The sequence below is a fragment of the Phoca vitulina genome, unplaced genomic scaffold (genome assembly GCF_004348235.1).
Source record: "Phoca vitulina isolate PV1807 unplaced genomic scaffold, GSC_HSeal_1.0 scaffold29, whole genome shotgun sequence".
NCBI classification, from domain to species: domain Eukaryota; kingdom Metazoa; phylum Chordata; class Mammalia; order Carnivora; family Phocidae; genus Phoca; species Phoca vitulina.
Window position 1 is genome coordinate 2,746,026 of NW_022589732.1, and position 12,001 is coordinate 2,758,026.

Consider the following 12,001-nt stretch of genomic DNA (forward strand, 5'->3'; position numbering starts at 1 on the left):
TTCCTGGCTTGAATCTGCATCCTGACACTTGCTAATGGTATGGACCTTGGGTAAATTGCTTACGGTCTCTGTGCCTCAGTTTCCCACCTGTGAAAGGGGCATTTGAAGTATCTACTTTATAGACACGTGGTGAAGATGGAACGAATGAGTCCATGTAATGTACTTAGGCACTCGATGTTACCTGTCGTGGTTCTGTCCCAAGTCAGACTCAACTTCCCCTCTCCATCCTGACAGGCTTGGGTGGCTCTGCTATTCAGTAGGGCCAGAACCAAGCTGGGCGATCCTGGGGATCCCCCAGAATTTGAGGAGGAGATTGGCAGGTCTTTTAGGGTGAAGAGGGTTAAGGGCTGTATTAACTTCTTGTTCCTACTGTAACAAATGTAGTGGCTTTAAAACAACTAAACAAACTCACTATGTTACAGTTCTGGAGGTCAGGAATCTGAAATGGGTTTCGCCAGGCGAAAATCAAGGTGTCAGCGTGGCTGAGTTCCTTCTAGAGGCTCAAGGAAAGAATTCATTTCTGTGCCTTTTTCATTTTCTAGAGGGCTACCTGTATTTCTTGGTTCATGACCCCTTCCTCAAGCCTCAATGCTGGCAGCCTGTCATCCGCCACTCTGCCTGGCACGACTCCAATCTCTGCCTCTCCTTTTCGGACTCTCATCTCCTTGCTTTCACCTCTAAGGACCCCGGGGATTACAGTGGGCTCACCTGGTTAATCTGGGATCGCCTCCTCCTCCTAACAGTCCTTCATTTTATCATTTCTGCAAAATCTCCTCTGCAGCAAGAGTAACATGTATAGCTTCTGGGGAGTTGGACATAGATATTTTTGGGAGAGGGGCCTCTTCTTATTCTTCCTAAGAGGGCCAGCAATTCAGTAGCAATTTACTTTGCTGAGTCAATGGAGAAAGCCCTAGTTAATGCTCAGAAGAGGTTGGTGAGAGATTCTTGGTAATCGAGGGCACTACCATTACTGGGGGCGTTCATATGGGCCACGTCCCACTGCAGGTAGGTACTCCCATGGTTTTACCATTTAATTTGCACACTAGCCTGTTTTATACATGAGGAAACAGAGGTTGAGAGGGTTGAGGTCACTTCTCTAGTGGCAGGGCTGGTGTTTGAACTCTGGTTGCGAAGCCCGTCTTCTTCCCCCCACACTGTGCCTTTTATTCAGAGGAAGTTGAGCCCAGCGAGGCATGCCTATTCGAAGGCTTAACCTCCTCCATGGGATCCATTTACATGAATATTGTTTGAATATTTCTACAGCTGAAAGCTGGCCAGAGTAGAATTTGGCAATAGCCTTTGGAGTCTCATTACCCAGTACAGGCAAAGGCATTGAGAGCCCCTTGGGGAGGAAACCTCAGTTTGCTATGCCCTCCACTCCCCCGGCTCTGGCCTCATCTCAAAGCTCCATGGTTTTCATGACAATGTGGCCCAGAAACCCAATGCCCTGCACTGCCTAGCCCAGCCTGACACCCAGCCCAGGGTAGGATCCTCTCAGATAAACAAATGAGTGTATCTTATAGCATGCAAAGCACTTTGCAAAGTCAATTCTGCACCTCTGGCAGCTTTTGACCTTAGGAATATTGGAAGAGTTCAGGAATAATGGAGATCACACTAAATGGCAGGAGATGGATAAACATGGTTTGGCGAAATGTGGTTTGTCATCAGAGCCTTTGGAAGTGCAATATTCAAGAGCACAAGCAAACTTGGGCGAAGACCCTCCCTGCTGAGATCATGGGCAAGGGGGAGAAGCCCTGGGGGTGATTGTGATGAAGGTGGTCTCGTTCTGGCAGGGGCTGGTGCTCTCTCCATAGGAACTGGAGAGCATCCCTATATGGCACCCACTGGAAGCAGCCCTGGGAGATCCCAGTGAGCGAACAGACAGGAAGGGGAAATGATAGAGAAGCAAACTTCTGCTTTAATGTGAGAAAGAGCTTCCAGCAGCTAGAGTTGCCCAAGTGGGATGGATCAACATGGAGAGCAGTGAGCTCCCTGTTTTCACAATCATTTAAGGAGAAGTCACCTAGAAATCTGTTAGGATGCTGTAGAGAAGAAATATGTACTGCAACCTTGAAATCTCTAGCTTGTGGGTTTAAAGGAGGCCTCATTACCCTTGAGCTTCACATTGGATTGGTTGACCTGTACAAGTTTCCCAGGTTATTCTTGGGAGTCCCTATGCGTTTCACACAGACTCACATCCGTCATCCTAAGTTCTTTTGAATCACCTTGCTTGTTGATGTCATCTGCCTACCAGTTGTTTGAGGATGGCCCCTGATACCCATCACTGCGCCTGGTGTCCTCCATGATTATGCAGCTGATCGCCACATGTTCTATGTGCACATGTGCTATATTCCCAAAGGATGGGAAGAAGGCAGCAGGGTGCTGGCAAATGTTTAATCACGGACTCTCCACACACACACACACACACACACACACACACACACACAGCTCTGATCTGTTTTCTCATTTCTGTGGTATACATACTCCCATACTCATCGCAAGCTACCAACTTGTCAGATGGCTTGCAAAATTCTTGAAAATGTAACAACTGATTCTCCTCAACTGGTGTGGGTCACCTCGGGCACCACTGGCAGAAAGTTTCCATTTCTGTTTGTCATTCAGAGCCCCTGCTCCTCGTGACCAGAATGTACGCTGAAGCAGCTGCCAGGTTTCTGCTTGTGTCACTCTCTTCCACGGGGGACCGCAGGTCTTCGGACAGGCTGGGGATGACGTGCTCTCCGTATCTAGTTCTTCCTCACCTGCCCCTCCTGCACTGTATGTCTGAGGACACTTGCAAGAAAACCCTCCTGGCCATGAGCTGTAGGCTTTGTTTGTATTTCTGCCTTGTGACCTCAAGGAACTTGACTGAAGGTTTGGAACATCACCTTCAGTTTTAACTCATCTTCCAAAAATCGGGATGTCAAACACCGTACGCCAGATTCCCCAATCTCACAGCACTTGAAGGCATGCTTGCCAGGACCAGGGTGACAGGGCGTCCCCAGTGGTTTGGAGTCTTCACCCAAAGTGACAATGCAGACCACAGGGTCTGCTGTGAGCTGGGAGGGCTCGAGCAGCCGGCCGTCCGCTACAGTCTACAGGAAGTCCTGCATATAGAATATGTGTTTGGGGAGGGGTTGGGGACACACTGTGAGGGGCACTTGGGCAAGACTCTTTCACTTGCCCTCTGCCTTGGTGGTGTGGAATCTGGGTCACTCTGCTCCCGGTCCTCCCCTCTCTGAGCTCCGCATTGTCCTGGCCAGATACACTGGCATCGATGCCCTAGGATCTCCAACTGGGTTTGCACTGGTTCCTCCAGAAAGACCAGTGGTCGGTCGACTGCAAGCATGCATTCCTCCCTTCCACCCTCCTAATTTCCCTATTTGCTGCCAAAGCACTTGAGGGCAGGGCATAGGTTTCTGTGTCATTGTTCTCTCTCCCAAAGAGGTGTTTTTTTAAACCAGGGGGGCCCAGACACACACTGCATCCAACTTGCCTCCTGCGTCTTCAGAGAACAAAGACGGAGCCCCAGGCTGCCAGACTCAGGGCTCATCGGTTACCTGTACCTGCAGATTACAACACTGGTAAACTTTGGATGACTTCAGAATCCCATCCCAGGTTAAGCTTTAGCCAACGAGTGAGGTGGAAACGTGGTGCACATCTCATTCCCAGGACCCTGGAACCTGACACCTGGCTCTGTGGACACAGTGATAAGCTAGCTTTGTAGGTGTGAGAGACTGTCTGCAGATACAAGCCTGGGGAGAGAACAGAGGGTTCTCAGAAGCGCCCGAGATTACGGGGGACAGCATGGACAGATGGGTGTGGAAGGCCACAGAACCTGGCCCGAGACTCAGCAGCTTACGCCAACTCGATGTGGGCTGGGGAAGGTCACACCCTCTGGCCCTCAGGAGCCTCACAAATACATCTCTCATTTTTTAAATAATCGAAACTCTCCATTGTTTCTTTTCTTTCCTGAAAATTGGAATCAGATTCACCCACAGTTTTGAATCAGTTCTATGGCTATATTTGTTTTTTTTTTTTTTAAAGATTTTATTTATTTATTTGACAGAGATAGCGAGAGAGGGAACACAAGCAGGGAGAATGGGAGAGGGAGAAGCAGGCTTCCTGCTGAGCAGGGAGCCCAATGAGGGGCTCGATCCCAGGACCCCAGGATCATGACCTGAGCCGAAGGCAGACGCTTAACGACTGAGCCACCCAGGCGCCCCGGTTATATTTGTTTTGTTTTACACTGAGATCTGTGAAGCTACAAATGATGTGGAGGTAAAGATGCATTTTCTTTTTTCTTTTTCTTCAAATGGCTGTCCATTGTCTCAACACCATTTATTAAAAATTCCATCCCTTCCCCACCCGTGTGAAGCACAACTTTAATCACAGGGTCAACATACTCTGCGTGTGTTTATTTCTGTACTTTCTATTCTGGGCCACTCTTCTGTCTGTTTTTGGGCTGGTATTAACCGCGTGAATTGTGAAGGCCCCTTAGATATTTTAATATCCAACAAGGCTATTCATCTCCTCTTTTTTTTTTCTCCTGTTTTTAGAGCTCTCATGGTATTTTCGTCCGTTTGGGCTGCTATAACAAAAATACCACAGACAGGGTGGCTTAGAAACAGAAATTCGTTTCTCATGGTTGTGGAGGCTGGAAGTCTGTGATCAAGGTGTCAGCAGATTGTTCATCTGCTGAGAGCCCCTTCCTGGCTCATGGACAGCTGGCCGCTGAGAACCCCTACTGGCTCATGGACAGCTGCCTGCTGAGAACCCCTTCCTGGCTCTGCTCTGTGTCCTCATGCGACGGGGGGGGGGGGGGGGGGGGGGGGGGGGGTTTGGGAACACTCTGGGGTCTCTTCTAGTGGGGCACTGATCCCATTCACGGGGCTCCACCCTCATGACCTCATGGCCTCCTAAAGGCCTCACCTCCCAATGCCATCCCATGGTGGGGGGTAGGTTTCACCTTATGAATTTTTTTGGGGGGTACACAAGGGCCATTGCTATCTATCTTTAAGAACTTTAGAATAAATTTGTCTAAATCCAGTAAACAAGCCAATGGAGGGTGCCCGTGGAATGAGTGAAGGAGAACTGAAGTGAGGTAGAGTCCCTGCTCTGGCACCGAGTATAGACACTCTAGAAGCTCAGGAAGCTCTTTTTAGCCTCTCTGGGTCTGCATTCTCGTTTGTAAAACAAATGGGAAGCTGTAAGGCAGAGCACTGCAGAGTAGATTTAGGAATCAGACAGACTGGGGTCCTACTCCTGACACCTATTTACTGACTTTGTGACCTCGGGTAAGTGACGTCTCCTCCCTGAGCCCCCGTCTCTTTGCCCTGAAACAGGGTTAGCGGCAGCACCATGCTCTCAGTGAATGGAAAGAAGAGAAGGTAGTAGCTGTGTGCTTAGGGAGGTCATACAGTCATGTCTCCCTGCAGCCAGGTTCTAACCAGCAGAGAAAAGGTAAAGCAGCCAAAAGGTGATCACGGTCTCAGCTCTATTAGTGGGGTCAGCTGCCCAGTAATCCTGAATTTCAGGGTTTCCCGGTGAAGTTGGATTGGAGACCTTGTCTAAGGCCTTGGGCCGACTGAGGGCCTTCTTTTTCTTAGATCCATGCCTTATCCCCTGTCAGTGGGCCCACAGGTGGCACGGTGGGCTCCGGATCTACTCACTTGTCCGCGGCTGGCAGAGGAAGGAAGGCAGGCCCCTGAGAAAATGGCAGCCTCCTGACCCAGAGGTTCTCTCTGTTTAGCAGGGAATATAAAAGTCCTGGCCCTTCCTGCACTTCCTCGAGGCAAGGATGAACCAGCCTGAGCAACCCTGTCTGGTGAGTGTCAGTCTCCCATCAACCATGTGGTCACTGCTGTAGGGGAGGAGCAAACAGGGGGTAGCGAGGAGCTCAGGAAGTGTTGCCCCACTGTCATGGAGAGGGATGTGAAAATGCTGCTCAAACAGGGACAGGAGCTGAGGGTTCCCTTCTAAAATGGTTGTGCCTGTGGTGATGAAGATGACCATTAAACCATTGCGAAGAGTTTGGGCTCCAGGTATTTGCGAGTCTGGCCGTGGGACGGTTCCAGGAAACCTGTCGGATGAATATCCTTTCCAGCTCCTGGCTCAGACACAGCCTGCCTTGCTTCCATTTCCCTTGAATGGTCTGGATATCAGTTCCTGTTGAAAGTTTGTGCAAGCAAGTCGAACATCTGGAACTTTATAATGCCAGATGCCCAAGAATACCTATGAGTTGGTGATTTTGATGAAAAGACACAGGATGCCTATTTTTGGACAGGTTACCCTGGGGGAAGGGAGCCCCTTCTCCTCACCGGCACTCCCCTCCTGCGGCTCCCCCTGCTGCCCTGGGGCTCCTCACTGGTACCCCGCAGCTCCTGCTTCTGACACAGGCACCCGGCCTCCGTCGAATCAGAGAGAAGTGGCCCCAGGCTGGTTGGGGTTGCAGCCAGGCCCAAGGGTTTGACCGAAGGTACAACAACGAGTCTTCCTAGGAACCATCAAAGGGCTGTTTGCAGAGAAGGAGGCAAGGAAGAGGCCGAGTCGCTGCTTCTTTGCTCTGATGATAAAACAGCAAGCAAGCAGTGGTGGTATAATTGCAGGACTTCGAGGCTGACTTCTCCAGCTGAAGCTGGGATGGTCCTGTCAGGGCCTTGAAGATGGTTACACACATGGAGAGAAACTCAAAGACGCCCATGTGGTGGGAGAGAGAGCTGCTTCTGGAAGCTCCATGGTCCTGCTGCAGGTTCTGGAATTGAGGGGTGAGTCAGGCAGGTCACTGGGGATAGAAGAGCTGATGGCGAAGGGAAAAGCAGGTGCAAAGACCATAGCTCAAGAACACACTTGGCCTACTAAAGGCACGCCAACAAGATGCGTGGGGTGAGCGCAGAAGGCCAGGGGAGGAGTGGCAGGAATGGTAAGGAAGGGAGTTAGGAAAGAGCACATTACAACCATCCAGGGAGTTTTAAAAACTCAAGATACCCTGGCACCATCCCGCTGGTGTTTCATGTTGACTTTTAGGTGCTCTGGGTTCTCCACTGAAAAAGAAGATTGTTGTTGCTGCTGTTGTTGTTTGTGAAGAAATATTTGCTTTTTGAACTTGCACTGAACCAAAGGCCATTAAAGTTCAGACCCTCTCTGGAGAGTCTGTGTGAGGAGAATGAGAGAGCATGCCTTTAAAGAGGTTGTTTCTTGCCTGGAAGATCCAATAGGAAAATAGCTGGCCTTGTGGGGAGGTTGCCCCTCTTGGCAAGGTAGCCATCATGATGAGCTTGGGTGAGGTGGAGAGAGTTCCTGTTGGTTCCATGAGCATGGGTTCATGTAGGAGTCAGGCAGGAAAGTTCAGAGAGCAGCCCTGGCAGTAGTTTGGCATGTGAAAGATGTCAAATAATAAAGTAAGTGGTGACAGCTTTTCCTCCTTGCTCTGAAAACTCCCTTTTCCCCCTTTGGGCGTAGAGTATGCTTCATCACCTCTCTGTCTCCTCTTTCTCCCTCCAGTCAAATGCCAGGTGTGGAAAACCATCCAGCTCTCACTCTTGGATGTTGTGGCAGATGGCAGCAACAGTATCTCCCATCCCACAGGTTGCTTTTACAAGTTGACCATGACACTCCTCCCATTGGGTGCTGGAGTGTGTGCTCTCTTCCCTGGAATTTCCATAGACCTTTCGACTGCCTCAAACAATAGAGTATAGTAGAAGAGACACCACATGACTCCCGAGGCTAAATAAAAAAATATGCCATGTACTTCTCCCTTCTTCTCGGGGGACACTCACTCTTGGAACCCAGCTGCCATCCTGTGAGAAAGCCCAAACAAGCCCAGGCAGAGAGACGCCGTGGAAGAAACCCCCCGTAGGCGTCCTAGTCAACACCCCTGCTGAGGTCTTAGTCAAGTGCCAGCATTAACCACACATATGTGAATGTAGCTGCCTCCAGATGATTCCACCCCTAGCTGTTTAGTTACTCCTGGCTTCCTGGTCGTAGCTGATGCTCCAAACATTGTGAAGCCATGTTCTTTCCAAATTTCTGAGTCACTTAGTTCAAGTCTCTACTTAAATAATACCTCCTTGGAGAGCACTTCCCTGACCACCTTTGTCTAAAATGGTATTTTTTAAAAAATTGAGATACAATTGACATATAACATTATATTAGTTTTGGGGGTATAACATAGTGATTCAATATTTGTATGTATTGCTAAATGATCACCTCAACGAATCTAGTTAACATCCATCACCACACGTAGTTACAAAACTTTTTTCTTGCATTGAAAACTTTTAAGATCTACTATCTTGGCAACTTTAAAATATACAATACACTATTATTATTAGTTTTACTTTTTAAAATTTAATTTAAAATTCCAGTATAGTTAACCTACAGTATTATATTAGTTTCAGGTGTACAACATAGTGATTCAACACTTCCATACAACACCTGGTGTTCATCACAAGTGCCCTCCTCAATTCCCATCACCCATTTCACCCAACCCCACCCCCCACCTCCCCTCTGGTAACCATCAGTTTGTTGTCTATAGTTAAGAGTCTGTTCCTTGGTTTGTCTCTCTCACTTTTTCCCCTTTGCTTGTTTTTGTCTGGTTCTTAAATTTCACATATGGTATTTGTCTTTCTCCAACTGACTTATTTTGCTCAGCATAATACTCTCTAGCTCCATCCACGTCATTGCAAATGGCAAGATTTCATTCTTTTTGATGGCCGAGTAATATTCCATTGCATACAATACAGTATTATTAATGCTAGTCACCATGCTGTACACAGCATCCCCAGGACTTACTTATTTTATAGCTGGAAGTTTGTATCTGTTGACCACCTTCACCCATTTTACCCTAAAATGTTGTTATTGATTATTTTCTATCCTCTTCTTTTTTTCCTTCATAGCATTTATCTGGTAAAAATACATGTTTGTTGGTTTCCACTGCAGGCCTCCCACAGAGGAATGTAGGGATATTGGTACTTAGACAATTTATTAGATCTGTGCAATAAATGTTTGTGGATTAAATAAGGCTTGATGATTACTCCTAGTTCATTCTCCCAGAGTCATGTCAGACAGTGGTAAGCAGCCCCAGCACTCTCTGCCCTGGAGCCTGGATGTGCCTCAGAATACGTCACAGCACAATCATTCATTTTACTGATCTGAGTTAGCAGATGACATTAAGCCTATTTTCTATACCTGATCTATAGCATTAATTTTGACATGTTCATTTATTATTTTATTGTTGTTATTTGGGCGTGTCCAACCAGACACTAGATACTCTCTGGGGCCATAGACTGAGTCACATACTATTTTTAGCACATAGTAGTTCAAAAAGTCCTAGATTAATTGGAATGATTTGTAATAATCATCAGATCAACCCTTTACCAAGGTAGGAGGAAGACTAAATCAGCATATGATCCATGAGGCTTCCCAAGATAAGAGATAAATACTTTGCACCATAGCAGTACAAGAATTTTGAAGACTGAATGAAAGGAAGATACTTCCCCACAAGTATGATAGATGAAAAAGTCAGTTCTGATGCCAGAGATTTGGGGTTACAAGGTATTCAATATGAACCTTTGTAGGACTTGAAAAGTCGACTTTTTCACCTAACCCACCACAAAGCATCCAGACCTTCATTTGCATCATCTGCTTGCTTTTGGTATGATGTGTGGCAAATGGAATTTATACAGGGCCAGGCCTAGAAGCAGGGATCAGGCTTGGGGTAACTGAGAAGGGGGGTGGAAAAGTGACAGCTGGAATGCATTCCTTCAGACTTGAAGATCAAAGGGACCCTGTTTACAGATTTTGCTGGGAATGGGTGATTTGTTTTAGGAGAAATGAGATCTGGAATAATCCTCAACCTGGAAGGCCCTGACTTTCTGGGTGGATTTTGGGTCAAGACATTCTCAATAGAAGCATGTTTTCATGGCTGTCATCTGAGGGCCTCACTCATGCCAAGTGTTTTTAAGACAGGAGAGGTATGTCCTAATTGGTTATGAATGCAATCATTTTTGCTTCAAGACATGCATCAGAACATCCTCATTGAAACTGAGGATGAATACCAGTTTTTTGGAAAGAGCTAGTTTCAACAAAAATTACCATCACACATAGAGACATCATCCACTCCTGTTACCAATACATCTGTCCATCAGAAACAACCCAAACTATGAACAGAAAACAAAAAGGTAAAAAAGAAAACAAAAAGAAAACAAAAAGGTATGCCAATGGGATTAGCTCAGATATTTACCCCTCCCATACATCCACCCCGGTAAGTTGTAAGAAGATATATGGATCAATAAAACCATTTTCTTCCCCGCAGAATGTTGGAATAAAACCAGAACAATGATCCAGGGGGAGACACTGCCCTATGGCTGCAGCTGGAAGGGTTGCCTAGCATGTGGGCATTTGGAGGAATGCTCTGTTAAACTTCGGAGTCAGGTCTAGATGCCAATGGTTAGGCTGTAGGTGACGACTTTACCTCAGGTCCTATGGTAGGCTCAATAAAAATCAGGCAGTCAATGCCATGAAAATCAAGCAGTTCATATTGATATAAAAATTGTAAAAGTCTACCTTAAATCTCTAGTCTGTGGTCATTTCTCCTGGACTGAATCTTTGGGGGTGGGGAGAAGAGAAGATAGTGATATCGAGGGAGAATCAGAATTGCCATCCTGGGCCTTTTCCAGAATTGCTGGAGTCTATAAATGCTGTGTGGCAGATATCTGTTTAGGTTCAAGTAAATAATTATTAAATTTGTTTTGCACAATGTAGGGAAAATCAATGACGTCCTTTCAAATAAGTTCTTGTGTACATTTTGGGGAGGATGATTATGTTTGAGATTCTCTAATTTTGGCAAGCTAATCAAGATGGATTTATCTACTGGTGGTCTTCAAAATGATTTCAGTAGCTTTCTGACACAGAAGAAAGAGGATGCAAAGCTTTTCATCCATATTTACTCCCCAGCATATGAAACTTCCATCAGTGTGCCCATTAAATTGTCCAAATGGTTTTTCAGAATTTCAAAATAGAGGTTGGCGGGCAGATGAGTCTGTTCTCCTCCCCGATGCCCTTGAGTCCTTCTTACTTTTCTGAGTGTCCCTCCACGACTTCTGTGTTCTTCTACTTACCTTTAACAACCCACACCTGTGACTCTCATGGAGGGATTTCCTGCAGGCTTCTGGAGCTACATCCCTCAATTCTCCAATGGCTGATAGCCTTAAATTGCCAGGGGTTTATACTTACCCCCTGCCCCTCCCTTGGCCAGGGCACTTAGCCTTGGACCACCATTGCAGGAATAAGGAAGCCAACCCCGAGGGGTAGTTTATACTCCAGGCATGCCTTAGGATCAGTCTAAGGGTGGGACTACGTGAAATTGTCCCTGCTTGGCTTTGTAGCTCCCTCCTTCCTTCTTTTCTCTTGTTGGTCTCACCTAAGGGCACTTCCTAAGTGAATCACTCGAATGTGAATCTTCATCTCAGGGTCTGCTTCTGGGGAACACATTACCGTCCCCATAAGGTAATGTGAGAATTAAATGAGACAAATGTATGTAAAGCACTTATCATAGTGGTTGGCCATAATATATATACAAAAATGTGAATTATTATTATTATGGCTCTCACAGCAGTTTTTTGGACTCTGGTGGATTGGTGCCAAGGCTTGGAACATCAATTCAAGTGATGGCATTATGATGAAACACTTGAAGAAGATTGAAAGAGCATGTGAAAGGTTATCCTAACACACCAAGGCCTCACCACCCAGGCTGTCTACACAAATGTAAGCAAAATGAGAGCAAGGGTAACTAGCAGTACAGAATTTGCTGGGGAGATAGTCCAAATTATTATTATTATCATTAAAGATTGCTAAGCCCATTTCTCTAAGAGTTGAAAATGTCAAATATTTGGCCATTAACTATGACTACTTATTTTTAAAGAAATCTCTGCGATCTGTAGAGTAAAAGGCTATTTTTGCAGTGGTGACAGTGAAGTCCCCACATCCCAGTGGGGGCAGGGCTGGG